This window comes from Pseudopodoces humilis, chromosome 3 (assembly GCF_049639895.1).
Source record: "Pseudopodoces humilis isolate 2021_Gansu_Grassland_sample_001 chromosome 3, ASM4963989v1, whole genome shotgun sequence".
NCBI classification, from domain to species: domain Eukaryota; kingdom Metazoa; phylum Chordata; class Aves; order Passeriformes; family Paridae; genus Pseudopodoces; species Pseudopodoces humilis.
In genome coordinates, this window is record NC_142202.1 from 18182543 (window position 1) to 18197510 (window position 14968).

Sequence of the window (14968 nt, forward strand, 5' to 3'; positions counted from 1 at the left end):
CTTCCCAATAATAAGGCTAAAGGAATGCAATTTTTGTTGTTAATATTTTGCTTAACGTTAGTCTAGGGAAAGGTCGTTAATATTCTGTAGCTATCTCATCAGTCTCAAGGGACATGTCATATACATTAAAGGAGACATATCAATAATTAACATAAACCCCTTCTAATCCTAAAGTCAAATATTAACATCCTCCCTTACATTTTATTTTCTTCTTTTTTTTTCTTTTCTTCTTTTTTTTTTTTTTTCTTTGGCTTCTGGCAAATTCCTAAAGAACCCAAGGCTGAGAGTGGTAGAATTTTGCCCAGAGATGATGAAAATAATGAGACAGCCATGTGCCTGCCTGCCTGTGGCAGATTTCAGGCATGTAAGTCTGCAGTAGTATCAAAAGTTAAGTATGCAGAGAAGTGCTTTATAATGTGTCATAATCTTGCAGTTAGCTCTAATCAAGAGAAGCTTCGATACCTATAAAACAATAAATTTTGGGGACAAAAAGTATTCTTTTCTGGATTGCAGCTGCTTCTTATTAAAAGTATATTAAAAACTAATTGCTAAAAAATAATACTTTTAAATATGCACATTTCATTCTTTTCAAAATTAAATCTAGTTAGATGTTTCTAAAACTGACTTATGAACCTGTACATAAATTCTTGTATTAAAAGCTCCATTTTCATCTTGTAGCATTAGCATTTAGAGCGTTTAAAAAGGTGTGATAGTGCCACATGCTCAAAGCAATTCCAAATCCCAATTAAAGAGTAACATCATGTTAAATAGCTATAAAGTTAAATATATGTGCATAATTTATTAAGTATAGGCATAAAGGTTTTTTCAAATGTCTATGTACATCTGAAAATGGTGTCTATCCCTACATATGTTTATACCTCTATGCATAATAAACTGCAGACCCATAGATTCATTAAGTAGAGGCATATAGGGAGCTCAGATACATTCCCAAGGCATCTTCAATCACTGCCTTCTTTGTAATTGGAAAGGAACTTGATCTTTCATAACAATGAAGTAATTGTTTGTTTCTCCTTGCCATTTTCTTGCAAGAATTAAACATTTTGGGTTACTTATTACCATGAGATAATTCCTGCCATTCTGCTGAAGGCTCAAGCAAGGCAAAGTGTTTCCTAATTCCCAGAAGGCATGTGTTATCTCATGGTAGCACACACACACACATTGCACTGTGACATTTCTCCTTGATACAGGTAAATGGACCATACAGTATCCAGGATACAGCTTTTTGCTTCCATTAAAATCTCACTTGTATTTTCCTGCTTGTGAAACACTTTGTCAAGCTGTATAATACAGAATATAAATTTCACTGACCTCTTTTACCACTGTGATTTTAATAAAATACAAAGAAAGGCTGAACAGAAACATCTAGCTGCTAAAACCTACAGGACTGGCATTTAGGTGGAAGTTGCTGTCTCTGCTCTTGTCTGTGCTCTCGTGGGAAAGGATATTAATAATCTTATGCTCCTAATGGCCAACAGTCTGTGGATAGCTGTCTTAGAATATATTGTGAATAAAATGGAGATGTTTTTGTTCAGTGTTTACAGGATGTTGCTGTTGAGGCCTGACTGTAGTAAGGTTTCCTAACTTCAGTCAGCAATCTAGGTGAGGAGCCTTCTGCAAGTCTTCTTCTCCCTGGCTGCCTGCATTTCTCAACATTCTCAGTCAGGAGGGCATCCAGGATGCATCCCAAATTTCAGACTGTTCCTTGTGCTGTCAGTTCTTCAGTTAGTCACTTAGAGAGGTGGACAAGTCTGTGCAGGGGACAGCCACCTCATGCCACCTCAACCACCCTCAGGGCCAGCTCTGTCTTATTTTTCCACACGTCGGATGCTCTGAGGCAGATAATCTCCATGCTGCTAATATCTGCTCAGGGGAGACATAAAATCTCCCTTGTACAGGAGGCAGGGGAAAGAAATAGAGCAAGGCAAGCCACCAAATCAGATATTAGTTTCTGATTGCAGCATATTTTTCTCCTTTTCCCATGGCAGAGTGTCATCATGCCACTCTCAGCTCTTTGAGTTTGAAGTCCACCGAGATCAATATCCAACGAATGCGGCCATGAGAGGACACATTCATGATAGCAAAGGGAGGGGACAGTGAAAACAGCCTATTAACTACTGCACTTGGGGATTTGCCTCCAGAAACTGAGGTCCTTCCAGGCTCCCTCTGGAAAGGAATTTGCAGCCACTGGGCACATACTCTTTCTGTCAATAATTTATTGTGTATTGCCAGTGAGGCAATGCAGCCCTTTCTTCATGTACCCTGGCAGATAAAGCCACACATGGCATATTGTAAATGTGATCTTTAAACCCCAAGTTCTTCTGTGTTCTAGAATCACCAACAGAGGAATCTTTCTTCTGTTGTACAGGGACCTGGATATGGGAAAATTTTCTATGGGGAGCTCCCATATGCCATAAATAACTACCATATGCCATAAAATGATAATGAACCTGGTTATCTTCTAAACAGAGTAATAAATAATATTTTCCGTTTTGTTAGTAGTAGTTCACCTGTTTAGATCAGGACATTAACAGGAAAAATTTCAGCAGTAGCTTTTCATGCTTCAAATGCTTTCCTTCAAAAGAAATGGGAAAAAAAATCCTGGACTGGAGAGACACACTGACTGGAACATAGCTGCAGTAGCTAGACCAACATGAAAAGCAGATTTTTTGGGGGCTTGGTTTTCTTTTTTCACAAAAATTGTCTGTGGGACTAGCTCCCCTGCAGATGTATTTCTGAAGATGACAGTTTCTGCTTTGCATCTGTTACATACAGAGCTGAACATGAGCTCTGCAGTTTGAAACTGGATTTCCAGTTCATCAGAGTTCAAAGAACACTTGGGATTCTTTTGGCTTGGTTACATAGCTCATTACATGGGGGAAAATCCTAGCTGTCTTGAAGTCAATGGCACAAGCCCCACTGGTTTCAGAGGGGTAAGAATGTCACCCCTTGTATTCTAGAGGTCACCTGCAGAAAAAAACACCCCACAACAGCTCTGATTCTGACCATACAGTAATTTTATCCTCTTTATTCATGCGCATGCTTGTCATGTTTTTAGTCTACTGCATCTATCCATTTTCCTCACTAAATATTTATAAATGCTTCCCTGCTTGCCTTTCTGGAGTTTTGTGATCTTGCCAAGGGGTGTGATCTTCATATCTAAGAGACAGAAAGACCCCTAGGAAGTGCATAAGCATAAAATACTGATAGCTTTCTGGCACTTCAATTCCAGTTCCCAATGGGATAAAAAACCAGATTCCATTTATTTTAATTGTTTCTACATCAGTTCTTTTTAGTGCCTGAGAAGTACTGGACACCATCAGATGAGATATGCCAAAAGTGTTTGTCAGAACAAATTGGCAATAATCTTCTGTTTAGCTATAATATTTATTGTTTTTTTTTTTATAATCAGGACATCTTCCTCAAATGTTCCTAGCCATATATGGTATGAATTTTTTGCCTTTATTCAGGAATTTCCTTTTCAATTTCTCTCTCTTTTTTTTTTTTTTTTTAAAGGGCAGCCTATACTGGGAAAACATAAGAAATTTCTAGAGTGATCCAGTGTCTTGCATTCATATCTGATAAGCTGATGGCTCTGTGAGCCTGAGACACTGGAAGAACATCATCACATTTATACGGTTTTAACGATAGCTCCTATAGTTACTCCAAACACAGTATGTTACACCAATATTTTGCACTGAGTGGAGAGCCCTGCCAAGGCTCCTCGGTGTGCTTTCTCACAGCTGTGCTGCTGTCAGCCCGGAGACAATGCCTGCAGTGAGGAGCTCAGCATTCCCGCAGATGCTCAGCTGACTCGAGGCTGGACCTCAGCCAAAAGGTTCCTGAGCCCTGAGCCATTTCCTTGGGCCATGTTCTAATGTATGTTGCCTGTGCATTCACACAGCTCTTTCTAATGGGAGGATGACTTGCGGGAGAGCTGCTGGGCTGGCTCACAGTCCCCTCGGGAAGCACATAAGGCAGAGACATCCCCTCTGCAGAACTAACACTGTATTATTTTCTGTGACAGCTGTGAGCTCACACACAGATATTGTCTTTTGTTACTTTGTTTGCCAAAACACCATCAAACTGTGTGGCATTTAAATACACCAACCATGCTGGTTTATAGTACCCTCCTTGTTGACCGCTGTGTTGATGTAGCTATGACCTTGTCTGGTGGGATGGTGTGGTATTTTGGGAAGAGAGTCCCTCTAGTGATGCTGTGCCCCTTCATTCTGCACCTGGTGGTTTCTCTGGCAGCACACCTTGGGATGGCTGCCATGAAGTAAAGGGGGCTTGGAAATCAGTGCCCCTGCTTCTTCCTGAGGTATTGATGATGATGATGATGAGGAAACTGAGTGAGTACTTCAGCAGAACATTTATCTGTCACAGCTCTGCTCAGCACAGCAGCACTTTGGGTGCAGCAGGAAACTGATGCCATCCCAGGGCCACCAATCTCTGTTACCAGAGGTTCCAGTCCTGTTTGCATCAGCAAACACACAGAGCTTCTCTCCAGATCCAGTTTTGCAATGACTGTTCAGTTGTGGAGGTTGCTGTGCGCAGGCATTTGTGATTTCTGCGATGCTGCTGTATCACTTAATACGACACAGCAATGCAAAGGGGTTTATTAGTTGCACTGCATTTCAAACAGTTTAGAAAAGGTCCCTTCTGACAAACTGGCTTTCTCAGGTATCTGTACCAGCTGACACATTAATGCTTTGATTACTTATAATAACATAAAAAATTAGATGAACACGCAAAATTAAGTCACATGCCCCAGGTCACAGGTTCCTGCTTTGGTGCAGAGGTAATTTATGCAAACCCAAATTCCTTTCATGCCCTTCATGCAAGGACATCACCAGTGAGAACAGTTATTGTGAGTGGATTTTGACATATGTCAGTTCAGTGCTTCATACCATTATAGAAAAGAACACCTTCACTGATGCTTCTCTGCTTTCTAAAACCTTTCATCATGTTGGTGGTACAGAAGAAAATAGTCATCTAATTCTGAACTATGGATTTGCAGAGTGCTATGAATATTCTCCAGAACAGCTGAACTCAGTAGCAATGCCTGTGTAAAAGCTGATGGTTCTTAGCATGGTGAGTTTTTCATGCTGTCTGATGGCTTTTGCACATTTGTGAGTGTACGAGAAAGACGCTGAAGGACTGTGGGGATCAGGAGGTCAAGAGATCCTCTGGACATGTGTAAGCCAAAGAGGATATGCTGGCAGGCTGCCTCGTGTGGTCAGGGAAACAGGATCAGGGAGGCATTATGTTCCCATTTAGAGACCAGAAAATAGTTGGAGGGAAGGAATGTCGTGAAACCAAAAATATGTGTTAGCATTTACTCACACTTGGAGTTAACAGCATGGAAGGATATTATGCTTTCAAAAGGTGGTACTCCAATGAAATTTGGCAGCCGAGTGGCATCAGAATAAGTTTATTTTGTAATAAGCAATAACAGAAAATAAATGCAAAAACAGAGGTATCAGATTTTTTCTTGAATAGCAAGCCCCCAGTGAACTGACCTTTTGGTAATGAGGCAGGTAAGTAACAAGGCAAGCAGACTGGAAGTTAATTGGATATAAATCAGGACCTCCACTGGAAAAGCGCTAGGGTTCTGCAAAGCACACGCCACAACTTAAGAATGACCAGCGTAAGTAACGCCTTTGTTCTCATCCATCTTCTGGTGGTGGGATTGTGCACTCCATGCTGTGGGGTGGCCCCTCCAGCCACCCCAAATTTGTAACTTCTCCAGAGTGCAGTGCTCCGGGGTGCAGTCATTAGAGCCAATCACCAAGGAAGTTAATCCATGACATTCCTCCCTGCAATGCCTGTGTCAGGGCTCTTTCCAGGGCAATGAGCTCCATTTCAGTCCTCTGAGGATTCTCCAGGAAATGCTTTAGGGCCTTCTCTTGGATTAGCTCCAGTAGTTGCTGGAGCAGATCTCTCTCTTGCTCCTTTTTCTCTTTGAACTACATGGTGGTCATTCTGTCTGTATGCACTACTTACTCTTCAGGGGAGTTATGGCATCAGAAAGCCTAAAACAAATTTTAGAAAAGAGGAAAGGGTTTAAAGTTACACTTTCTTAAAATCAATCCTCATGCTAACTGAAACAAAACTGCTCCCTTAACACTGCCCCATTTCAGTTCATGCTCTGGAGTCTAGGCAAGGCAGCAGAGTGCAATCCAAATTGCTTTTGCTCCTTGTCAGCGTTCATGTAGCAATCATGAATGCTCTGGAGCATGGCAAGATGGGGAAATTAGCTGGAGGAGGTGGGGGGCTGTGGTGGCACATATAAATAGTGCACATCAATTAGGAGGTTGGCAATCCCACTGTACCCCCAGTTCAGTTTGCACAGGAGGTTGTTACAGCCTTGGGGACCAGAAAGAGCTTTGTAAGAATCCTGTGCAAGAGAAAGGACTTTGTCACAATAGTGGCCCTGTGGGTTCTTCAGTGTTCCTCTCTGTGCTGGGTTCTTGTGCAATTTTCAGCCCTGTTGGTTTGTGCAGCACTGGCTGCTCTCATAAATCTCCTGACTGAGTCCTAATTCATACACAAGATCAAAGGAGCTTGCAGAGGGGTTTCTGCTGTTTGCTTGGTTGTCTTCAGTGCCTGTGTTGCAGCCTTGGGCACTTTGCAAGTACACCTGGAACATTCAGAGCCTCTGTCTGCAATACCTGCAATAAGGTGGTCCAGCTGGTCTTTTGCTAATTAAGTCACCTGGAGCTCTCCAGCTTTGCCTTGGTAGGGGGCCTGTGTGGTGTGTTTGTTATTCCCTATTTGTCTTAAAAGTGTTCTCTAAAGGTGTCTGCATTCTGGTGTTTCTTCTGGGAGAGACTACAAAGTCTGTAGGAGTGCCAGTGAAAGTTCATCTCTCAGAAAAACCACAGAGTGCAGGTAGCAACTCTTTAAAATTTTGAGTAGTAACAAGTTCACACATAATATTCCAGCCTGGGGTCTGCATAGACCCCAAAACTAGCCTCATATGAAGTGCTGGCCCCAAACCTGCTGGCTCCTAGTCTAAGCCTAGCCTGGGAAACTTGGCAAGTCCCAGCAGTAAACTCAGCTTGCCAACACTTGCCCAGCCCAGAGCTGCATGGCATAAAGTGGCAGTGGCCCTGGTCTGTACTTGAGCCCTCAAGCTGCAGCAACAGCTGTAGGAAGCAGAGATATGGAGAATATGGTTCTAAGTACTGAAATTCTGCAAGACCATTAAGATTTCCTTTCTTTTGCAAAGTTATTTCTGACAGTAACCTTCTTAGAAACCTTGCATGCTACATCTGCTTGCTACTCTACTGGTTTTCATTTTACATCTGAAAATAGATTTCAATTTCAAAGACATCATGACACAATTGAGTTTTGCTCCTCAGTACCATTGCAGGACTGCAGCCTAAGAAATGAAAACCAATATAAGCTGTCACTGATAGAGGTGAGCAACAGATCAGTCTTTTAAATACACCACTGGCTGACTTCACATTCCAGAGAGTCCACACAGATCATTCCCTGGATAGTGTGGTGAATCATTTGCCCATCCCAATGTTTTGTTAGAACAACAACTCTACCAGTCATCTGATTTGTCAGACAACTGGATGATGTCAGATTTCTCCTCTGTGTCTCACTTTGTGCCCCCAAGGCTGAGAAAATGGATTGATTTTAAATGGGACCTATCGTGCCAAATTTCCTAAGAACTTCAAATGAATGCTCTCATTCAGTCATGACAAATGCCTTCTCAGATTCCAAGAACACGTCCACGGTCTGCATGCTCCTCTTTGGGTTGAATAACAAAGAACCTCCACTCATAAAGGGATCTTTCAAGAAACTTCTCGTAAATCAATCACTGACAACTGCACAGTCAGTCTTTGGTCTTGTCAGTTTTTAATTAAAAAGTTGCACCAACAGGTGATGACAGACACAAGCAGCACAGCCTTCTTCAGAAAGTCCAAATATGCCTAAAGGTGAGCACGCAGGACAGGTTACTGTGCTCCTCATGGAATAACAGCTGAAAATGACCTGCCACATAGAAACAAAAACAAACTTTAAGAGATAGATTTCTGATTTGTGTTTACCAAAATTTGCTCTCTAACATTTTGTCCTAATCCAGGGCTGGATATAGCCCCAAAATAAAGAAAGTGACTGGGTTTGCCCTGGCATCCTCTCATGACAAGATATCATTCACCCACCAGTGGTACCTTACAAGGAGTCAGGAAATGATAGCTCTGTGCTTCCATCCACACATTCTCCTAAAAAGCACTTGGCTGTTTGGATTTTAGATGAATTAATGTGCTGGAAGAAGGAAACTTCTGTTCCAAAGCTACCCAGTACGGAGTGTCTTTCCCCTCACTTCACCACCTCCTGGTGATTTTAACCAGCGCCTGAGACGTATTGACACACATCCTTACAGGATGCCAGCAGATGTTCATGCAAAAGTAGTGAAGAGCCAGAACAAGCAATCCAGATGATACGAGGTGAAAGGAAAGCAAGGTAATGTTTTTTTAGGGAGAATTTTAGCACTCAGGATGATTTTCAACATCATAGAGAGGACAAGACAGAGAAGAACAACAACTCAGTTTAAAAGTATTTCTTCCAAGGCAGATAACCTTAAAAATACAGAGAAGAAACCTGCTGGTTTGGGGCTTGTGAAATCTGTTCATAGATTTTTATGTAACCTTTGTAGTCTTCTGCTTGGTCAGGAAGCAGAGATTAAGAAAATTGGACCTGATTTACAAGAGAACTTGAGGCTCATTTGGAGCCTTCTTTATCTTTGACCCCAAATATGAAAGTTTGCATTTTTATCATTCAGTCAGTCAACTGTGGATTGCCTAAGATATAGGGACTTACTGAGGATTTGTAGAAGTCTTTTCAAAAGACATTTGTTTCTGCACTATCAAGTAATTCTGGCTGCAACTTCAGATTTCCCCACTGCTTTTGTTTTTGCTTTATGTAGCATGGCCTGGGAATAAAGTCACAGAGAGGGAGTAGAGCAATAGCAAAATAGGATCATTTCTCTTAACTTTGTCTGAGCACATTACATAGGTTTTCATTTCTCACTTTTTATGCTATTTCATCTGCATTTCTAGTTAGGGCTCATTTCTGCCTATTGGCCCAGCGGTATTGACCACCGAAGTTATGTGGAATTTTATTCTCTGGGCCCTGTTTTTCTTGTATTCTGAATAAACAAGGCAGATCGTGGGTAAAACATCATCCCCTCCTCGCAATGAATTCTTTTTCCCCTCTTTAAAGAGCTAGTACCTTCCCATACATTCTTTTTCTGAGGTTTGCATTACTGCTTAAAAAAACCCAAAAGAAATGCTTTGGCTTGACCTGTAGCTTCTAGACTTTTCTGTAATTTTTATAATTAAGTGTAAAGAATGGTACTGTGGTTAAGGTATTGCATTTGGACTCAAAATGTAGGGAAACAATCCCCTAAAAGTTATTCCAGTCCTCCTTTGGCAGAGAGCTAAAGGTCTTGTTTTCAAAACTGGCTCCTGATTTTTGTTTTGTTTGGTTTTGCTTGTCCAGTTGGAGGCCTTTAATGCCACCAGCTCAATGAGAAATCTGTGGGACCTGCAGTTTTTGCCATGTGTTAATCAAGGTCAAGGTGCTCCCAGAACAACTGGGAGTGGCATATTCCCAAATTAGAAGCCATGCTTGAAAGTCAGGTTTTTAATCTCTTGTGATAACTCAGAATACCTACTTTTAGGTGGCAGGGGACTTAACTGGCTCTGTAAGGAGCCTAAGGCTCCTATCTGCCAAGCCAAAAGCTTAAAGGTTGGCAGAGTGAATATGTAATCCCCTGTGAATTGGGATGTTGTCCCATCACACCAGGCCACTGTGAGGCTTTGGAAGTGCTCAGAGACTCTCTGGTCTCCATCAAAGACAATATATGGAATAAACAGAGCAGGGCACTGATGAGCCTTCAGTAGTGCTGACTGCAGGCACAGAGCTATCAACTTCCCACTCCCCCAAAAAGTCTCTTCAGTAGGGTCCTGTTTAAATATATCCAGAAATCACACCAGCATCTATTTCTTTGCAGCAGGAATAAGGAATGATGGTGGGTTAGCTGAGCAAAAGGTTAATATATTAATAATAGGAGCCTGATTCTCTTCTTTTTTTTATGCTCATTTAAACCAAGAGCATCTCTTCTAAAACTGATGGATTTGCCTCTGTGAAATTCCTTCGGTGGAAATGAAAAATGGGCTCTGACTGAGACTCCTCAGTTTCAGGTGCTGTTAGGTAGGCAATACATACTGACAGCAAGAAAGAGCTTAAATTCATTTTAATCCTCTTAATCACTTATTATATATTCTAGTGAGTTTGATGTCACTTTGGGATATTATCCAAGACTAATAATAACTATGATACTATCACATGAAGGCTGGCTTTTACCCTTACCAGAGCCCAGCACAGCAGCATGGCGAAAAGAAAGGATAGAGGAGACAAAGACCCTTAGATTTCCCCTGTTCATGCTCTGCACAGGCACTCAAGAAAAAACTCACTGTCTTCTGCAACACAAGCATGCTTTGGATGATGGGCAAAGAAAAGAATAATGGCAACACCAGCAGCTATAACTCTGCCAAATCCCACCCTGATGTGGGATTTACAAAGGTTATCATGGACTGGGGAATAATTTCAAAGGACTTCTTTATTGCTATGGCCTGAGGCCAGGGGAATAAGCCTTCTGAAGCAGAGGAGGATTCCCTTTACCTCAGGCTATTTGTTCTATACTGTGAACACAGTGCAGAATTGGACTTACTAGTCTGTCCCCTCCAGAGGGTCCCCAAAGTCTCTTCTTACAGCACCTAAAGAAAATCAGCTGCTTCTGGAGATGAAAAGATTAGAGTTGAATTTGCCACTACCCAAAGCACATTGTATTAACACTGTAAAGGGAAAAGGATGGGCCAATGTCAGAGGGAATTTGTGCTCCTTTAGGAGCTGGACCAGGATAGAGAAGCCAGGAACTGATTTTCAAAGCGTCATGTGAAACTCTGAGACAAGACTAGGGAGATCTGTTTTTAAGAACTTAACAGATAAACTGAGAAGTTAAAAAGGGGATTTTTATTTTGTTTCTCTGAAATCTCTGGTCTGAGGCAGATACCCCATCCACTCTTTTGAAAGTCCCAGCCTTCCTTTTTAAAAATTATTTCTATTTTTTTGGCAGATGGTTATTACTTTCCCTAAATCAGACATCATCTCAAGATCAGGCAGGAGAGTTAAACTTTCTTCTGTCTAAAATGAAGTTATGGGTGCTCCAGAGTATGTGCAGTTGTATTGAGGCAACAAATGGTAAATTCCTCAGGATGGTGTTCCATATGGGGACACTACCAGTGCCATCAGGACCTCTTCAGGGGGTCCAGCCTCAATAGTGTCACTAGTCCTTTTTTCTCTCCATTCCCTCATTTCATTAAATGCTGGAGACTGCTGGATCCCCCAGGCTGGTAGAACTCAGTACATGCCTTTTTTGGTTTCTAATGGAGATGTTCAAAGCTTGTACAATCTTTGTGTCCCAGGCAGGTTGACAGAGTTGTGTTTGCAAGTGAAAGAAGGACAGAAATTTTCATTCTTTGCTGTTGTTAGTCACTAGGCTATGGCACAATCACCCTGTTTTGATTATGCCCTATAGTGTGACAGAGGTGCTCACTGATTGCTGTGAAATCAGTGATTTACTGTGGAATACACTGAAGCCCCATTTTCTTCTCCCCCTTTATTAATTTTCCCAGCCTCTTCTTTCCACAACAATCAGAGCTGCCACTATTCCTTGCCTAAAGAGAAATCCCCAGCCAGTCATGAAGCAGACTGAGATCTGGGAGTGGCCACATGCTGCTGTCAGCTTTAGTGCACATCCTTTTCACTGCCATTAAAGCTTGGGATCACGTGGAGCTGATCATCACAGACTGAGGGCAGGGTATGAACGTGCATGTGCAATCACAGGACTTATCCCTCTCTCAGTGGGAACACAAAGCCCATCCCCAGGCCATTATTCATTCAATGTCCTGCCTTTGGATCAGTTAATTAGGACCTACTTTAGGATGATTCTGAGTACATCTAAACTCCAGGTAAATTCAAGGAAGCTAAAACCGAGGTTTCCAAGCACTGAGCACAAAAGAACAAGAAAACCTACCCCATAACAGGTTTCATTGCTTGATTGTGTCCTTGCTCAGAAGCGATCCTCAGAGCAGGTTGTCTTCTTGTCTTATATGGTAAGACCAATGCTGAAGAAGGTTTTTGCTGCAGATTCCACCCTGAGCAGCTCCTTCCTGGAATCACTCCTGAAAATGAATTTACAGCTTCAAGACTACACCTGCACAGGAGATGCCTGTGGCAGTCAGTAGGGAATGTGCCTAATTAAATACGAACAGATTTTCAAAGATTGCTTCATCCAAGAAGCAAAAGCTAAATAATTATATGGAACAAGATGATTACCTGGAACAAGATGATAAAACTCCTAATGTTCCTGTTTATGATATGACTGTGAAGCTTCTCTGTTAAAACTGGGATGCAATGCATTATAGTTTATTGTCTAATAATACAAGAAGTAGTGCTGCCAGTATTCTGTGTGAATTGTGCTTTTCTTCCAAATAAAATTCCACCTGGAACCGACCCATCCAAGTAACTCCCACAATTTTCCCTGGTTTATCCTCACCTGGGAGGAAGGAAGGCTTAGGAAGGGAGAATTATGCTTTTGCATCATATATCAAATACATCTGGGAACTTTAATAGATGTTGAAGGAATGGTCACATCTTTACAGGAAGGAAAAAACCCCAAAGCACATTTCTACGTAATGGCAAATTGCAGTGAGAGGGTAGACCTGTGACCCTGTGCCCCCTCTTTAGTGTGATGAAAATGTGCTGATGCCATGGCCACAGCTACCCCTCTCTCCTGGATTTTGCTATAAAAAGGAGAGCTTTGCCACTGTGTGCGCCTGGTCAAAAGCTACGGGAGATGTTTTGTTCCCTGTCAGCCGGCGGCGTGATTGCAGGGTGCGCCCAGCCCATTCATCCAGCTACTACACAAGCAAACCCAGCAACTGAGATATTGATATTCATGATGATTTAACTCCTCTGACCTCTCTCTGGCTGGGTTCCAAGCTCTGTGGAGTCTCTGCTCTGCTCTCCACCCTGCCTCTATGCATTTTTATTTATACCCACTTTTTTCCTACCTTTCTCTATTTCTTTTAAATAAACTTGGAATTCTGGAGAATAAATTAGCAGTTCATGAGAGGTGCCAGTGTGTTATACCATGAGTATAGCTCAGTACAAGTGCTGTCTAAACTCAACCTCAGTACTCACCATATTTCACCGATGACCCCTTTACAAGACATTAAATTACTGCTCGTCTCAAAAGCAACCCTTCCTCCTTCTTTACTCTCTCTCACATCTTCCCTAAAGACATTTATAATTACCTCTGCAGCTTGGCTTCAAAAATTTGTAAGTGTTTTGGCATCTGCTGCTGTACGTGGTCTTCATGCTGCAGCTCCACACCCCTGTGAAACTCTCCCTGAAATGAATCTTGACAGTGGGGACCAGCTCCACTGGGGTTTAATGCACCACTTAGTTCTTTGAATTTTTTTTAATTTCTGTTAGACTGTTCACATCTTTACATCTAAGTATGACTAGAAAAGTCTTCTTGGGTCAGGAATTGTGGTTTGACCTGGGATGGTATCTCAGAATTGGCACCTGTGTCTCTATATGGCCTTTTGTGTAAAATTTCCTACAGGCAGAGATCCTGGAGTCTCTGCATTATAGGGCTGAGCAGCCCATGTCAAGTTAAAAAAACCCCAAACTTTGATTAATAACATCTCTGTTTTAGTTGCTGTTTGTTTTTAACCATTTGTGCAATACCTCAAGCCAATTGGCAGGAATAATTGGTTTACAATACCATATTAATTAATATTACAAAATCATTTTGAAGGAAGAAAGAGCTAATTAACTACAAAGCATTAATACAGCAACTGGGAGAGAACCCAAGGGAAAAAGTCTACAGTGTAATTAATACAGAATACATTTTTTTCTTCCTGACCTACAATCTCCCCATAGTCCCAGGCACTAATGACTTTCACTTGGCTTTCTGAAAGGTTTTCTGCTCTCCATCAACCTACCCCATGCTTAAAAATATCCTGATGTAATTTGTATTTTTTTTTCTTCCTTGACCTTTTCTTTCTGGCCATTCCCTTGATGCAAGGTATGAACTCAACCCTTGCTCCTGTGAAGTGCTTGTGAGGCAGGTTCTCTCTGATATGGAACGGCCGTGCTGGTTAAAATCCAGTCTCCGGCAGTCGGTAACACAGGCACGGCAGGAGAACAGGGCAAGCCACAGCAACCCTTTCCATTCTATACTTTCCCTTCCTACTGCTCATCCCACATTTTTCCTGTGGATGTCAGATGACTCACTGATTTTTTTACAGCCTTTTTTAAAAATCTAGTTGGCAGTCAATCTGCTTCAAGCCATACTACATTTTATTTGTTTGCTGTTCTCTAGTAACAATCCTCAAAAAAAAAAAGCTAAACAAAACTACAAATTATAGAAAATTAAGGTGGAAAACAATTGACAAATATGTGCTTGTTTTTGTAAAATTCCAACTGAAAGCATACTGCTCTGCTTTTTGTACTTGGATTTCAACCACTTGCACAGAAATGCTTGTGAAGGTGCCCCCAAGTGAGGAGTTGGGCAAGGGCACATGAAGAATTGTCAGAATAAACACATATAGTGAAAATAGTTACATTCTCGCTGTAAAAATATCTCCCTGCTAGAGTCTGGGCTGAGTTAACTGATGGCAACTGGGAAATAAATGTTTACAAATGTCTGAACCATAATTTATAAACATGTGATAGCAGCTTCAGTGAACTAGCCATCAAATCCTAAAACCTTTGTCCCTATGAAAATGCTTGAACTACTTTGGTAAAACTGATAGAGTAGAACAAACAAACCAATAAAAAACAACTGTAGTACTCA